We start from the raw sequence: 14,587 nt of genomic DNA on the forward strand, positions 1-14,587 counted from the left end.
GGGGTTTGAACTCAGGACCTTGCACTTGCCAGGGAAGCACTTATTGTACTGAGCCATCTCCCCATCCCCGAAAGATAAATTCTTGAAAAAGACTTTGTAGGCAAAGACTTTCTGAAGGAGAACACTGGTTGTACAAGAAATATCAAGAATCAGGCCAGCCAAATAGCTCAGCTGATTAAAGCACCTGCTTAAACAGACACAGGGACCAGGGTTCAATCCCCAGGGTGCATGCCGGCCCCACCTCCGAGGCACAATGAGACACTGAATGAGACTGGGCGTGGTGGCATGCACTTGTAATCCCGGAGTTTGGGAGGCTAAAAACAGGAGGATCACTATGAGTCCAATCTGTGTAGGAAGACCATGTAGGCCCTGTATTAAATACATTAAAAAAAAAAAAATCAGTAAATGGGATCACATCAATTTGAAAAGCTGCAACAGTCAAGGAAACTACCATGAAGAAACAACCTATAGAATGGGGAAAAATGTTGCCACCCACTCTTCAGATAAGGACTACTATCTAGAAATATAAACAGCTCAAAAGAATTAGCTCCCCCCACCTCAAATTTAAAGACACAATCATAAAATGAGCATCTGCCAGGGCGTGGCGGCACACACCTGTAATCCCAGCACTAAGGAGCCTAGGGCAGAAGGATCATTGTGAGTTCAAAGGGCTGCTTCTACTATAAGGCAAGATCAGCTGAGACAGGAGATCACTATGAGTCCAAGCTGCATAGTGAGACCCTGTACCAAATAAATAGAAGTTTTTCTGTGCTCACTTCAGCAGCGCAAGTACTAAAACTGGAACGATACGGAGAAGATTAGCATGGCCCCTGTGCAAGGATGACACAGAAATTCATGAAGTGTTCCATATTATTTAGGATGATATTTTCATGAAATTAGCCAGGACACAGGCAAGTACTGTTTTGGAGGTGAAGATACACTAAAAGCTTTGTAAATAGGAACTGTAGAGGTTCTAATAGTCTATGAAAATCTGGATAGAATGAGATATATTCTTCATTGCCAAGGCACAGAAGAGGAGAAAATTCTCTATTCCACTCCAGAACAAGAGAAGGATAAATTTCATTTTACAAATAAAGAGAAATGGCAGGAACATGAGCTGATTGAAAGCATGCCCCTTTTGGAATGGTTTGCTAACAACAATAAAAAATTTGGAGCTACACTGGAAATTGTCACAGATAAGTCACAAGAAGGATCCCAGTTTGTGAAAGGATTTGGTGGGATTGTGAGTATCTTGCAGTACCGAGTAAGATTTCCAGGGAATGGAATACCAAGGAGGAGACGATGAATTTTTTACCTTGATGACAACTAGGTAGTTAACATGGGTCCAGCAAAATGTACCTCACCCTCCAGCATCCAACCCAAGGAGTATACCTGTGGAGGAATCCAAACAGATCCCTGCCTTACAATTGGAACATTTCCAGAACATAATCTGTGAGCACTGGATACTGAAAAGAAAACCGAAACCAAACCAGACCCAGCCCTATTCTTTGGCTTGACATGAGGTCAGCACAGCAGCCTACAACTACGCTCCTAAATGCCACTCTGGACTAATTTGAAAAAGAATCCCAGTTTTTACTTTTACTTGATGGTGAAATTGGTTGCTCTTGTATTTTATCCAAAAAACGATTTTTTTTAAATCTTCATACATACAAGCAAAAATACTTTAGCTGCTATAAACTTTCAGAAGTTAATACAAGTGAGATCATTTTTTAAAAAAGTTTTTTTTTGTTTGTTTTTGTATTTTAGGACAGGGTGTACAGGGTGTTCAGGGTCTCACTGAGTAGATCAGACTTGTAATGATCCTCCTGTTTACAGTCTCCCAAGTACTGGGATTACAGGTACGTCCAGTCTCAATTGCAAACTCAGTGTGCCCCGGGGGTGGGGCCGGCATGGCAGGCCCAGGGATCAAACTCCCCGGCCCCTGTGTCTGCCTAAGCAGGTCTTTAATCTGTTGAGCTAATTTTTTTTAAAGGCATCTAATAAAGAGTACACTTGGCCAATAAATACATTTAAAAATGTTCAACACTGCTGGTTATTCAAAAAATGCAAATTAGCCAGGTACAATGGCACATGGCTGTTAGGCAGATGGATCACCAAGAGTTGGAGGCCAGTCGGGGCTACATATTGAGTTCAAGATCACCTAGCCGCAAAGGGGGTAAAAAGCCTCCCCTATAATTTTTACTAGGACATCTCCGTGCAGTGTTAGAGATTCAAAATAAAACAAAATAAAAACAAAACAAAACAACGTAACTGCATTGGCCTACTGCTATATACAATTATACTAAAAATGAACAAAATAATCAAAACTGACTGGATTTTCTATATTAAGGAACTACTGTTATTATTTAAATGTGATAATAATTTTGTGGGGTTTAGTTGTCCCCCCCAAAGCCTCATGCAGTTATGGGGCAGACTTCTAAAGTTGGTGATTAATTCATGATCCAATGGAGGCATTAGGGTGTAAATGCTGCTGGGATTATGGGTGTGAGTGCTACACCCAGCCTGGGGTGGACAGCCTGAATACAACATAAAGGAGACAGACTTGCTCTCTGTTGCCACTGCTGCCGTGCTCCTATTGCCTTTGTCTTTGCTGTTTTCTACTGCCATGAACTGCTGCTCTCTCTGCCATGTGGCCCTCTGCTTTGGAGCTAGCCAAGTATGGACTGAAACCTCACAAACTCTGACCTAAATAAATCTTTACTTCCTTAATTTTGGGTATTCAATATTTTGTCCCCACAATGAAAGAAAAGTAACCAAGATTTTTTAAAAAAAATATTACTTATCTTTTAGGGCTATACACTAAAATATTTATAGATGAATAGAGGTGACATCTAGAGTTAGCATCAAAACAATACAGGATAAGAGAAAGTGAATGGGAATACAGATAAAGCAGGATTGACCAAATGACCATTAGGTCATTAATGGTCACTGAAATACAGAGGGAAAAAAGGCCTGCATAAAAAAATAAATAAATAAAGCACAATATAAACAGAAATAAAGAGAGAAAGGCATCACTTTGGGCCTTGGATCTAGGAAAAAGGTCATTCAAGGACACAACAATCTCTGAAATCATAAAAAGGTTGGAAAGGGAGGCTGTCAGGGCTGTTTGGTCTATTTGTCCTCTTTTTGGTTGTTGTTTTTTAAAAATATTTTACTTATGTATTTATTTATTTGGTACAATGTCATGCTACACAGTTCAGACTCATAGTGATCCTCCTGTCTCAGCCTCCCCAGCATTAGGATTACAGGTATTCACCACCGCACCCAGTTTCGGTGAAAAGCTAGCATAGCATATGATACCAGAGATCAAACCCAGGTCATTGTGCTTGCCCAGCAGACACTTAGACTGCCAAGCTATCTCCCCAGCCCTATATGTTCTCTCTTAATACTCAAGAGATTAACACATCAGTAGAGACTTTAGCAGTCTGTAGAACTCTGGGTTTGATTCCCAGCACTTCAGGAAGAAAAAAAATTTCTAACCACACGGTATATTTTGCTGCAATACACATGACGTTGTATTTTCACAATACAGCATGTGAGCCGAGCTACAGACAGGACTTTAGCAATGTTCTTTTCTCTTTTTTTAGCAATGTTCTAAGGGCTTTACCTTTAGCACTAGACTTGCTTGGGCAGAATGACATCACTAAGGAAGAAAAACATATTTCCTCCCTAGTTGGTTTTTTTTAGGATTTCACTATGTAGCACAAGCTGATCTTCAACCCACTATGTAGTTCAGGTTGGCCTCAAATCATGACAATCCTCTTGCCTCCACCTCCTGAGCTATGGGGTACAAGGTGTGTATACCACATCTGGCTCTTTTTTATCTCTAGTTTTTAGCCTCTCTGTACGTACCCACTCACTCTCTTTTTCCAAAATGATCCTTGCTCTCCCCCACTAATCTTTTGCAGGAAAGCATGAAAAAGAGAAGTCCCAGGATTCAGACCCGTGTATCTCGGAATGCCCTAGTCTATCACAAGCAAACTCTAGTGAATAGGGGCCGGGGAGATGGCTCAGTAGGATAAGCGCTTGACTGGCAAACGCAAGGATCTGAGTTCAATCCCCGGTTCTGCAAAAAAAACAAAAACAAAAACAAAAAAAACTCTAGTGAATCTCTGAGGAGTTTCAAAAGAGGGACTAGCACAAATCTCAGGCTAGCAAATGGCACCCATGCATAACACAAAGCACACAATGACCCTTACTGAATAAATGAATACATAATCTATGGACTTGGTCCAGAATGCTCACAATAGATGTGTTGAATAAAATTATGGCTATTCTCTTGCCTGCACTAATTTCCACATACTTCAACTTCAGACAAGATTACAATTACCAGATCAGTACTTCTTTGTGTGTGTGTGGCGGAACCAGGGATTGAACTCAGGCCCTTGGCTGGCATGGGCTTATTCTACTAAGCCATCTCCCCGGCCCCCAAGTCAGAACTAACTTTCTTTCTTTCTTTCTTTCTTTCTTTCTTTCTTTCTTTCTTTTTTTTTTATGAGCAGAGTATATTTATTGAGAGAAAGAGAGCTCTCCAAGAGAGGGACAGGAGGGGGGCCCGAATGGGTAGTTCCCCGGGAAGCTGTCTCTTCCAGGGACTTTTACAGTGTAAAACCATGTGGGGCTAAGGTAGAGAATGGGAAATCGCTTAGGTGGGCAGGAGGTGGGACAAAAATATGGTCAACCAATGGGATTACAAGCACCATTAATGGCTCAGGTAAAACTGATTAAATCCAGTATCAAATGGGAAAGCGGACCGGGGAGATGGCTCAGTAGGATAAGCGCTTGACAGGCAAACGCCAGGATATGAGTTCAATCCCCGGTTCTGCCAAAAAAAAAAAAAAAAAAAAAAATCTCAGGGGTTTTTCAACAAATGGGAAAGTGAGTCACATAGCAAGTGGGCATGAATATGGGACAGGGTCTTTTCCTGTTGGGGGTTGGGCTAGTGACTAGTGACTCACTTGGGTCTTTCTAGGTTATCGCTACCTATTTAGAATATCAATCTCAGGTGCTACTCTTTTAGCATTTGTTTGGCCTTTAGGTCTTTTAGGTCTGGCTCACAGCAGGAGCATCTGTCCCTCCCACAGTTGCAGGGTAGCTTGTCTTTTGTGCTGTCTCCTTTAAGGGCCTGGCCCTGTCTGACTGCCTATTAACATTTTTATCTAATTTGGCTACCTATAACATTCCCCCCTCTGAAGAAGTAACCGGAACTGCTGTGAGGGAAATATGAGCGATGACCACGCTGGCTTCTTCACGCTGAAATGGGTCATAGTTGTTGACTGGCAGTCAGATATATTCTTCAGAGGTTTTATCTAAAGGCCCTTGATAGATGACAGGCATTTTTCTCTTTGAGTCTCCATCCAGTGATCTCGGTGAAACCTCCGTTTGTTCAGGTGGGTGACCTCCAAATGACATAGGGCTCTGGACCTGACCTGCACAAGTTCATGTTCTCTAGAACCGAGGAATGAATTTTAGGAACAAACGGAGTATATTTATTGAGAGAAAGAAAGCTCCTGTCCAAGAGAGGGACAGGAGGGGGGCCTGAGTGGGTAGTTCCCCCAGTACTTTCCACATAGCTCTGTTTTAGTATTTTTGCATGTGTCCTGAGGGCTTTTTAAATGGGTTTGGTATGGCAGCACCCTGAAGTAGTCAAATAGGACAAAGTAGCTTCAAGTTCTTTGAGTTGTTAATATTTTCACATAAGAAAACAAACCTACAGGATGGAGTTTCTTTTTTAACACTCATTCCTGCCTGTGTGGAAAGCTTTCCTGGCAACCACGCCTCACGCTGTTAGGAGTAAGTTTCCTGTTTTTAATATTGTTTTGTCTGAATGGGTCTCTTGAGATTTGGGGGGGGGGGATTATTAGGGACTGAATCCAAGGGAACAGTGAGGTATATCCCTACCCCTTTTTATTTTTTACACTGAGATAAGGTCTCACTGAATTGCCCAAGCTGGGTCCAAATTTGTGATCCTCTTGCCTCAGACTCCCAAGTAGCTGGGATTACAAGTGTATGCCACCATGCCTGGATCAAGACCAATCTTAATACTAAAGAAGAAAGTAAGCTAAACCCCCAAAATACTTCTGTTTTCATAGATGAGCTCACCCAGCTGAGATAAAAGCCTTATCATTCTCAGCCACCTAAAGCCTGATTAAAGAAGTTCGTGTTGTGTTGATCTGAGCAGCATCCGCCTCATGCATCCCACTGGTAGAGCATCTTCTTCCCGCAAGCAGCACTTGCCTCCTCCAATTTTGCAGGCTGCTACTGGAGGGAAATGATGCGTATCAGAATCACACCATCTCTACGCATGCTGGTCCAAGGCCACTTCCTCCACTTTAGTCCCCTTTCCAAGTCGATTCCAGCAAGCAAGCAATGCCTCACTGCAGCATTAACCAATATTCCTGGGACAAGGTATTTCTCAAGGTTTTGTTAGATACTTACAAGTGCATGCATACAATAAAAATAAGATCACAGGAGAAAGACCTATGGAGGGAGGGTCAGCTGTAAGATATGACACAAACCTGGATGATCACTCAGGAACATGGAATTGATTTGTGTATACGTGATGGTGGGGTACTGGGAACTGAATTGGGGTCTTCACATGAGCTACATTCCAGGTTTTTGTTTACTTATTTGTTCTTTGGAGACAGAGTCTCACTAAGTTGCTCAAATTACTCAGGCTTACTGCGGACTTTCAATCCTCTTGTCCCAATGTTCCAGAGCATTGGGATTACAGTTGTGCACCACTACACCTGGCTAGGACTGATTTTCAAAGCAGCAGCATTGGATAGCAAGCCTCAAATTTCAATGGAGCTAACAGATGCCTAACAGATTCATCTTCTCTGCTATGTAATACTTGTACTGGGAAAGCACTGATTAGAGGAGGTTCATCCTGGCTGAAAAAGAAGTACTGTGAAATTAAAGAAGGAGGGCTGGCGAGATAGTTCAGCAGACTAACCATATGCTTAGTCAAGCACAGGGAACAAGATTCCATCCCCAGCACCACGTGCCACACTGGCCCCGCCCCTGGGTTCAGTGAGCACGGACACCAGGCATGGTGGCACATGCCTGTAATCCCAGCACTGAGGTGGCTGAAAACAAAAGGATCACTAGAGTCCGAGCTGTATATTTAGGATAGTGAGACCCTGTACTAAATACATTCAAAAAAGAGGAAGAAATTAAAGGATGTAGAATTTAGGATAAACCTAGAAAGCATTGAAGGATTTAGTTCAAGTCAAAAATGCCTAGTAAGTATCTTCTGGATTCAGCTTGAAGGTGATGATGTGCTCATTTTTTTGCCCCTAATATGAAGCAAGGCTCCTTTCTTCACAATGCTTCACAGATGAAGAGCCCATGCAGAACAGGTGCTAGGAACTGTTATGCTGTTGCGGGAAGGAAAGGAGTACAACTGCTCCAGGGTTAGTTCACAGCTCCAGTGCCCTTGTGGTACCTCTGGTTACACTGAGGTGCACTCCCACTACCAGCCCTGCACAGAATTGGTGAAATAATGCATAATATGCTAGACATTAAGCCATTCAGAAATTTTTATTCTTTTGAGACAGGGTCTTGACTTATAATGCAGGCTAGCCTTGAACTCACTGTAGCCCAGGCTGGCCTCAAAATCATAGTATCCTCCTGCCTCAGCCTCGATAGTGCTGAGATTACAGGCACGCATCACCACACCTAGCTCAGAAAATTTAAAACAAAATTCCCTGACTGCATCACAGACACCACTTGCTTTAGATACAAAATAGGGAGGTGGGGAGATGGCTCAGTAGGATAAGTGCTTGACTGGCAAATGCAAGGATCTGAGTTCAATCCCCGGTTCTGCAAAAAAAAAAAAAAAAAAAAATAGGGGGTGTTCTTCCTGTCTCAGAAAGAGAAGTCAATCTGGAAGCTGGAAAACCCTTATTCCTTATTAATGACTTTCAGTCATTTCTAAGTAAATGTAAGATTGAAAGCTGTGGTATTGGGCCAGGGACATAGCTCAGTGGCCTAAGTGTCTGCCTGGCAAGTGTAAGGTCCTGAGTTCAAACCCGGTACCGCAAAAATAAAGTAAATAAATAAAGCTGAGATATTTCCTAATTGTCAGTTAATTAAACTCACTGCAAATATTAAAAGCACATAGTAAAGTGGAAAAAAGAAGGAGTTTGTATAGATAATAGCAGTATGTAGTGGAGGGAGGAAGGATCTGAAGGCTGCAGACCCAAATTCAAATCTAGCTTCCATCTCTTAGTAGTGGTCAGTTACCTAACCCCTCTGAGATTCATTTCCACAACTGTAAAACAGATAATAATGACTCACTTATAAGTCAGCTATGAAGAATGAATGATGGGGCTAGGGAGATAGCTTTGTAGTCTAAGTGCCTGTCTGACAAGTGGCAAGGACCTACATTTGATCCCTGGTACTACATGCCGTGCTGGCCCTGGGACCCTGTGTCCATCATGCCAGCCCCAAAACCAGGTGTGGTGATGCACGCTTGTAATCCCAGGGCTGGAGAAGGCTGATACAGGAGGATCACTATGAGTCCAAACTGCGTACCAAAACCCTGTATCCAAAAAAAAAAAAAAAAAGAAAGAAAGAAAAAGAAAAAAGAAAAGGGACCAGGCTGATAGCTCAGTAGAATAAGCGTTTGCCTGGTAAGCACAAGGGCTTGAGTTCAATACCTGGTTCCACAAAAAAATTTTAAAAAAGAATGAATGTAAGTGTAAAATTCCTACCTCGTCAAATTCCTACCTCAGGGCCAGGAACAGAGTAGGTTTTTGCAAAGTTTTGTTGCTGTTTTTAGTGTGTGAATATATGTGTATTTAAGACAGGATCACAGGGGCTGGTGAGATGGCTCAGTGGTCTAAAGCACCTACTATAGAACAAGCTTAGCAAAGCACAGGGACCACGGTTCAATCCTCCAGCACCACATGCCAGCCAGCCCCGCCCCCTGTGGGCTGAGCTGGCCACACACACACACACACACACACACACAAATTAATAAAAAATTAAAAAAAAAAAAATGACAGGATCGTGGGCCAGGAAGATGGCACAGCAGAATAAGCACTTCCCTGGCAAGTGCAAGGGCCTAAATTCAATCCCTGGTTCCACAAAAAAAAAGCAAAAAAGAAAATTTAAAAAAAAAAAAAGGACAGGGTCACCTTATATAGTTCAGGCTAGCCTTGAACTATGGCCTTGAACTTGCCACAATCCTTCTGTCTCAACCTCCCGAATTCTGGGATTACAGGGGTGCGCCACCATGCCTGGCTCAAAAGTACTATTTTCTGTTTTCCCTTCCCACTATAGGGAGCTGATTATAGGAGTACTTTCTAACATTAAATACAATATAGCAAGATCATAACTCAAAGAGAAAAAAGAAAGTTTGAACACACTCCTCCACTTGCCTTTTCTACTTTGAAGGACCCGCTATTTAAGGGTCTTTGTGAAACTGGACATGGTGGTGCATAACTCTAATCCTAGCATACCACCCTGGGAGGCTGAGGCAAGAGGATCAAAATTTTGAGCCTAGTATGGGCAACTCAGCAACTTAAGAGATCTATCTCAAAATAAACAATAAAAAGAGCTAGAAAGCTAGCTCAATTCAGAGGCGCTGCATTTGATCCCCTCACTACCATAAAAAGAAGACTACTTGTATACTGACAATGATCTCTGAGGCTGAATCTACTGCTTCTGCCTGAGACAAATCCCTAGGCGTTCCATTTTGCAACTTCAAATTTTCCTTTACAACTTCAAATTCAAAACTTGGAAGCCAGATATGATGGTGCTCACCTGTAATCCTGACTATTCAACGAGTTAAGGCAGTAATACTGCCAAGCTTGAGGTCAGCCTGAGCAAATTAGTCAAACCTTGTCTTAAAATAAATAAATATAAATAAAAGGGCTAAGAAATAGCTTGGGAGTACCTCTTGCCTAATATACATAAGGCCTTAGGTCAAATTCCTAGTACTGAAAAAAAGAGAAAAGGAAGGAAGGTGTAATTAATCTTAGATCATGTTTATGGCATATAATGAACATATTCAATAATTCTTTTTGTAAAAAAGGAAGGAAAGAAGGAAGAAAAGAAGGAAGGGGCTTTAAATATTAAATAATAACACTTCTACCATTCTGAAACAAGAACAGATTTACGTGATATCCTCAGGATTGTAAAGAGAGCAAACATGAGATGCTGTGGTCCCAGGCCCAGGGTTTGGAAGTGAGGAAAACAGGTCTCTAACCAACAGTGCAGTGGACAGAAAGATGATATGGGCATTTATAGCCCATTAGAACATCTAACAAGAAGGAACCCTGAAAGAGATATTAGACTTGCTCAAAACCTGATGTAATGGGCCAGGGAGATAGCTCAGTAGGGTTAAGTGCCTGCTTTGGAAGTATGAAGTCCTAAGTTCGGTTCTGGTATCTAATAAAACAAAACAAAACAAATAAAAAAGGCCCATCCAGATAGCTCAGTGGATAAAAGTGCCTGTTTAGGCAGATGCAGGGGTCCAGTGTCAACCCTGCCTGCGGGGCATGTGGAGACAAATGAGACTAGATGTGGTGGCACACGCCTATAATCTCAGTGTTTGGGCGGCTGATAAACAGGAAAGATCAAAATGAGTCCAATCTGTGTAGTGAGACCCTGTAGATCCTGTATATCTTTTAAAAAAGGAAGAAAAAAAAAAAAAAAACCCTGATGTCTGCAAACATATCTACTGTGGTTAACATACAGTTCTTTTGTTTTTTGTTTGTTTGTTTGTTTGTTTTTGTGGTACCAGGGATGGAACTCAGGACCTTGTGCTTATCCGACAAGCACTTATTCCACTGAGCTATCTCCTCAGCCCCTGGTTCTTTTGTTTAAAGGGTCCCTTCATTTTCTGGTCTCTTGATGATTTTACAAATTGGTTTTTCTCCGAAAGACTGTTAAACCAATTAATGTCATCATCATACTTCTTATCTTCAAACAACTGACAATCCATGTAAACCATGAGATAAACCTAAGTATAAGGGGCGGAGAGGTAATAAAAGGAAATTTCTCAGCACTGAAGGAACAATCAAGAGATAACTGTCTCAAGAACTCTATGCTCAGGCTACCCTGGTTCTGCAAATGACTATGACGTTTTGAGTATGTCTTCCCTATAGAAAACGTCTCTCTTCAGCCTAGATCTGAAGGGCTCCATCTATAACCAGGAATTCCTATTACCCTTGACTGTCAGGGGCAAAAAATGCAAACAAGCTTTCCCATTTTAGAAGAATTCTCAGCCAGACAGCCAGCCTGGGCCTCCCAAAGTGATGGCATTATGGGCATGTGCTACCAAAACTGGCTCGAGTTCTTACTGTTCATTTCTGCATAGGCATATGGCACCAGCAGCAAACATTAAGTGTCAAGGATCTCTGTCCTTCAAATGTTTCTACGAGTCTGAAAGCTATTCTTTAACAATTCACAATCAAGTTTCTAAAAGGGGGGAAAATAAGTTAGTCAAAGCCAAAAAGAATGACCTTATTCCTTGAAAATCCAGTCCATGGAAATACTTATGGAGCTGAGCAGCTGTGCTACTGGCACAGGGAACATACTGAAATGAAACACTCATGGTAATCTCCCTTCCCCCACTCAGGCCAGCAGAACCCCATCCAACTATTTCACAAAAAGGCTTTTTCTTAGTGTGGGCTCTCCCTTTTACTTCCGCCTCCATTTTGATTGGAAAAAAAACAGCACTAGTGATGGAATGTACACATCTTTGCAGATATTCATAAGAAAATGCTTTAACACCCACACCATCTCAGCCTGGCTAGCAGCACTTCCATAACCAGAGCAAACCAGAAGGCTTCTCAAAACAGGCAGTAATTCAAGGAGGGAGATCTGGGATGTAGCTCAATGGTAAAGCATGTGCCCAGCATGCTAAAGGCCCTGAGTTCAATCTGCACCACACACACACACACACACACACACACACACACACACACACCCCAGGAAAAAAATTCAAGTAAGCAGAGTCCCATCTTGGCTATCATCCATCATATCATTGACTAGTTAATTCAGTAGCCATTAATCCAATATCTAGGGCTAAACACTCAAAATATAGAAATAAACTTCCATGTCTGTGTGAAGTGAAAACCTGAATTCCAGATTCACAGTGCTAAGGGACTGCTGGTCCTAACACTCAGTTGTGTGAACATAAGCAAGCTACTAATCTGAGCTTATTCTTCCCCTTTAAGTGAAGATAATAATATCTGCTGCAAAAAGTGATATAATGGCTGAGCACATGCCTATAACTGCAGCACTCAGAAGGCTGAAGTTATAGGAGGATCACCTTCCATTCTAGGCCAGCCTGGGCTGAGTTCAAGGCCAGTCTGCACTATATAGTGAGACCATGTCTCAAAAAAAAAGAAAAGAAAAGTGATATAAACCTAATAGTATCTAACCCTCTGCAAGCGCTCAAATTCTTCCACATCATAGTTTCTTATGTTTCTCGCTCCTTTCAATCCCTCCAAAGTCCCTTTTCAGTTTCAGTAACTCTTCTATTTTCTGTATTCTTTCCTCAAAACCTTCATACTCCATTATTCAGGAAACACAAGACAGGAAACAAAAAAAAAAAAAAAAAAAGGGAAGGTCATAATCTCCTTTACCTCCCCCTACTTACTTTTTTTTTTTTTGGTTTTGTTTTCCTTTTTTTTTTTTGGTTGGTTTTGCTTTCTTGAGACAGGCTCTCACTGTAATTCAGGATGGCCTTCAAATCACTGTGCACCCCTTAAACTCATGGTGATTCTCATGCCTCGGTCTCCCAGTGCTCAGATTACAGATGTGCACCACCATCTCTGGCACACTACTTACTTTCTTAAGGCAGTAGGTAATAGATCATTTGCCTTCATCTTGTAATGCATTGAGGTCTCCAAACAGAAAATGTTTCTATGACAGCCTAGTCCCACTAGAGAACCTGTTACAGGCACTCAATACTCTCCCATACTACTCAATGGAGACAGTGTCACTTCCTCATCTTGATAGAGTACAGAGCTGGAAATAGGTCTGGTCTAAAAAGTAAGATGTCCCCTTGGGAATCTGCTAGCAGCACATTTTCTGCCATGCTGGACCTTTGTATTTGCAAGTCATGGCTTCCACCACTAAACTAAGTAACAGGCATTTTCCTGCAAGCCGAAGAACAATTCTGGACTAAAAAAAAAATACGTCTATCTATATAGATATTTTGTTTCTGAAAGTCACTCTCCCCCTTGATGGTGCTGGCAATTAAACCCAGGATCTTGGGCCGGGGAGATTGGCTCAGTGGACTAAGAGCTTCCCTGACAAGTGCAAGGGCCTGAGTTCAATCCCCAGTTCCGCCAAAAAATACATAATAAAAAATAAAAATAAACCCATGACCTTCAAACTGAAGTACATGCCCAGCTCGTCACTATGTTACCCAGATTGGGCTTGAATCTGTGATCCTCTTGCCTCAGCCTCCCAGAGTTGGGATGACAAGCAAGTACCATTACACCTGGCTCTAGGCCAACATCTGTTTTTGTTTTTCTTTGAAAAAGTGTCTCACTTGTATTTGCAAGTCATGGCTTAATCCGCTGAGTTAGCTGGCTTGCCCTTGGGTGCGTATGATGCTCTCTGAAGCTCCCAACCACTATATGTAATCCAGCCTGGTCCTGACCTCACTTCAATCTTCCTGTCTCAGCCTTCTGCCTCAGCCTCATAAGTAATGGAAGTGTGCTCGTTTCAGCAGCACATATCCTAAAATTGGGATGAGTGCTGGGATTACAGCCATGCCTCACCATGCTCAGCCAGGCCACCATCTTGAAGCACCTTTAAAATTCTCTAGCACTTCTTCCAATATTAACATTGAAATTCTAATGTCAAACTATAAATACTACGCATATCAGGACTTAAAACTTCTGTACACTTGCTCTTTATGTCTTTTAATTATATACAATTCTCTGCACCTTAATTGAAATCCTCTATTTTAGCCTACTGGGAATGAAGATCAGCTGCTTCTCACGCTCCATAACCTGTAACACTCATCCTCTCATGTCGAGAGAGCATTATCGCCTGTCTTTGCTTCTCCCTGACCAACATTCCTTCACTATATACTCATCTGCCAAATGCACATAACATACACTACACTAACAACAGCTCTCCACGTGGTTCCTGCAGCTCTTAATCTCTTTTTGGGGTATTTCATTTCTTTTTTTTTTTTTTTTTTTTTTGTATTTAGTACAGGGTCTACAGGATCTCACTACACAGACTGGACTTGTAATTCTGATTTCAGCCTCCCAAGCACTGGGAGGGATTAGCGTGCCACCATGCCCAGTCTCATTCACCATCTCAGCGTGCCCCAGGGGCAGGGCCAGCACAGCATGCAGGAGATCAAATCCTGGTCCTTGTGTCTGCATAAGCAGGTGCTTTAATCCGCTGAGCTATCTGGCTTGCCCTTGGGTGTGTATGATGCTCTCTGTAGCCCCCAACCACTAAAGCTCTTGACATCCTCATACTGAAATCCACAACTGGTGAAGACATTTAATAAAGAATATGTGACTTGCTCCCTCAGTGATCTCTGAGGGCAGGCAATGTTATATTCTGTGTCCTGATGACT

At 42.0% G+C, this 14,587-nt stretch overlaps 1 protein-coding gene and 1 non-coding gene across 6 annotated transcripts in view; one reads left to right on the plus strand and one right to left on the minus strand.

Moving 5' to 3' along the window:
- The window catches only part of Stard9 (StAR related lipid transfer domain containing 9), a 192,471-nt gene that overhangs the window by 156,476 nt on the left and 21,408 nt on the right, over window positions 1-14,587 (minus strand). The gene's annotated exons all lie outside the window — the stretch shown is intronic.
- LOC111816271 lies at window positions 769-875 on the plus strand. Its single transcript, XR_002820704.1, has one exon. It is a non-coding gene; the product is annotated as a U6 spliceosomal RNA (small nuclear RNA).

The sequence above is a fragment of the Octodon degus genome, unplaced genomic scaffold (genome assembly GCF_000260255.1).
Source record: "Octodon degus isolate 3935 unplaced genomic scaffold, OctDeg1.0 scaffold00002, whole genome shotgun sequence".
In the NCBI taxonomy this organism is placed as follows: domain Eukaryota; kingdom Metazoa; phylum Chordata; class Mammalia; order Rodentia; family Octodontidae; genus Octodon; species Octodon degus.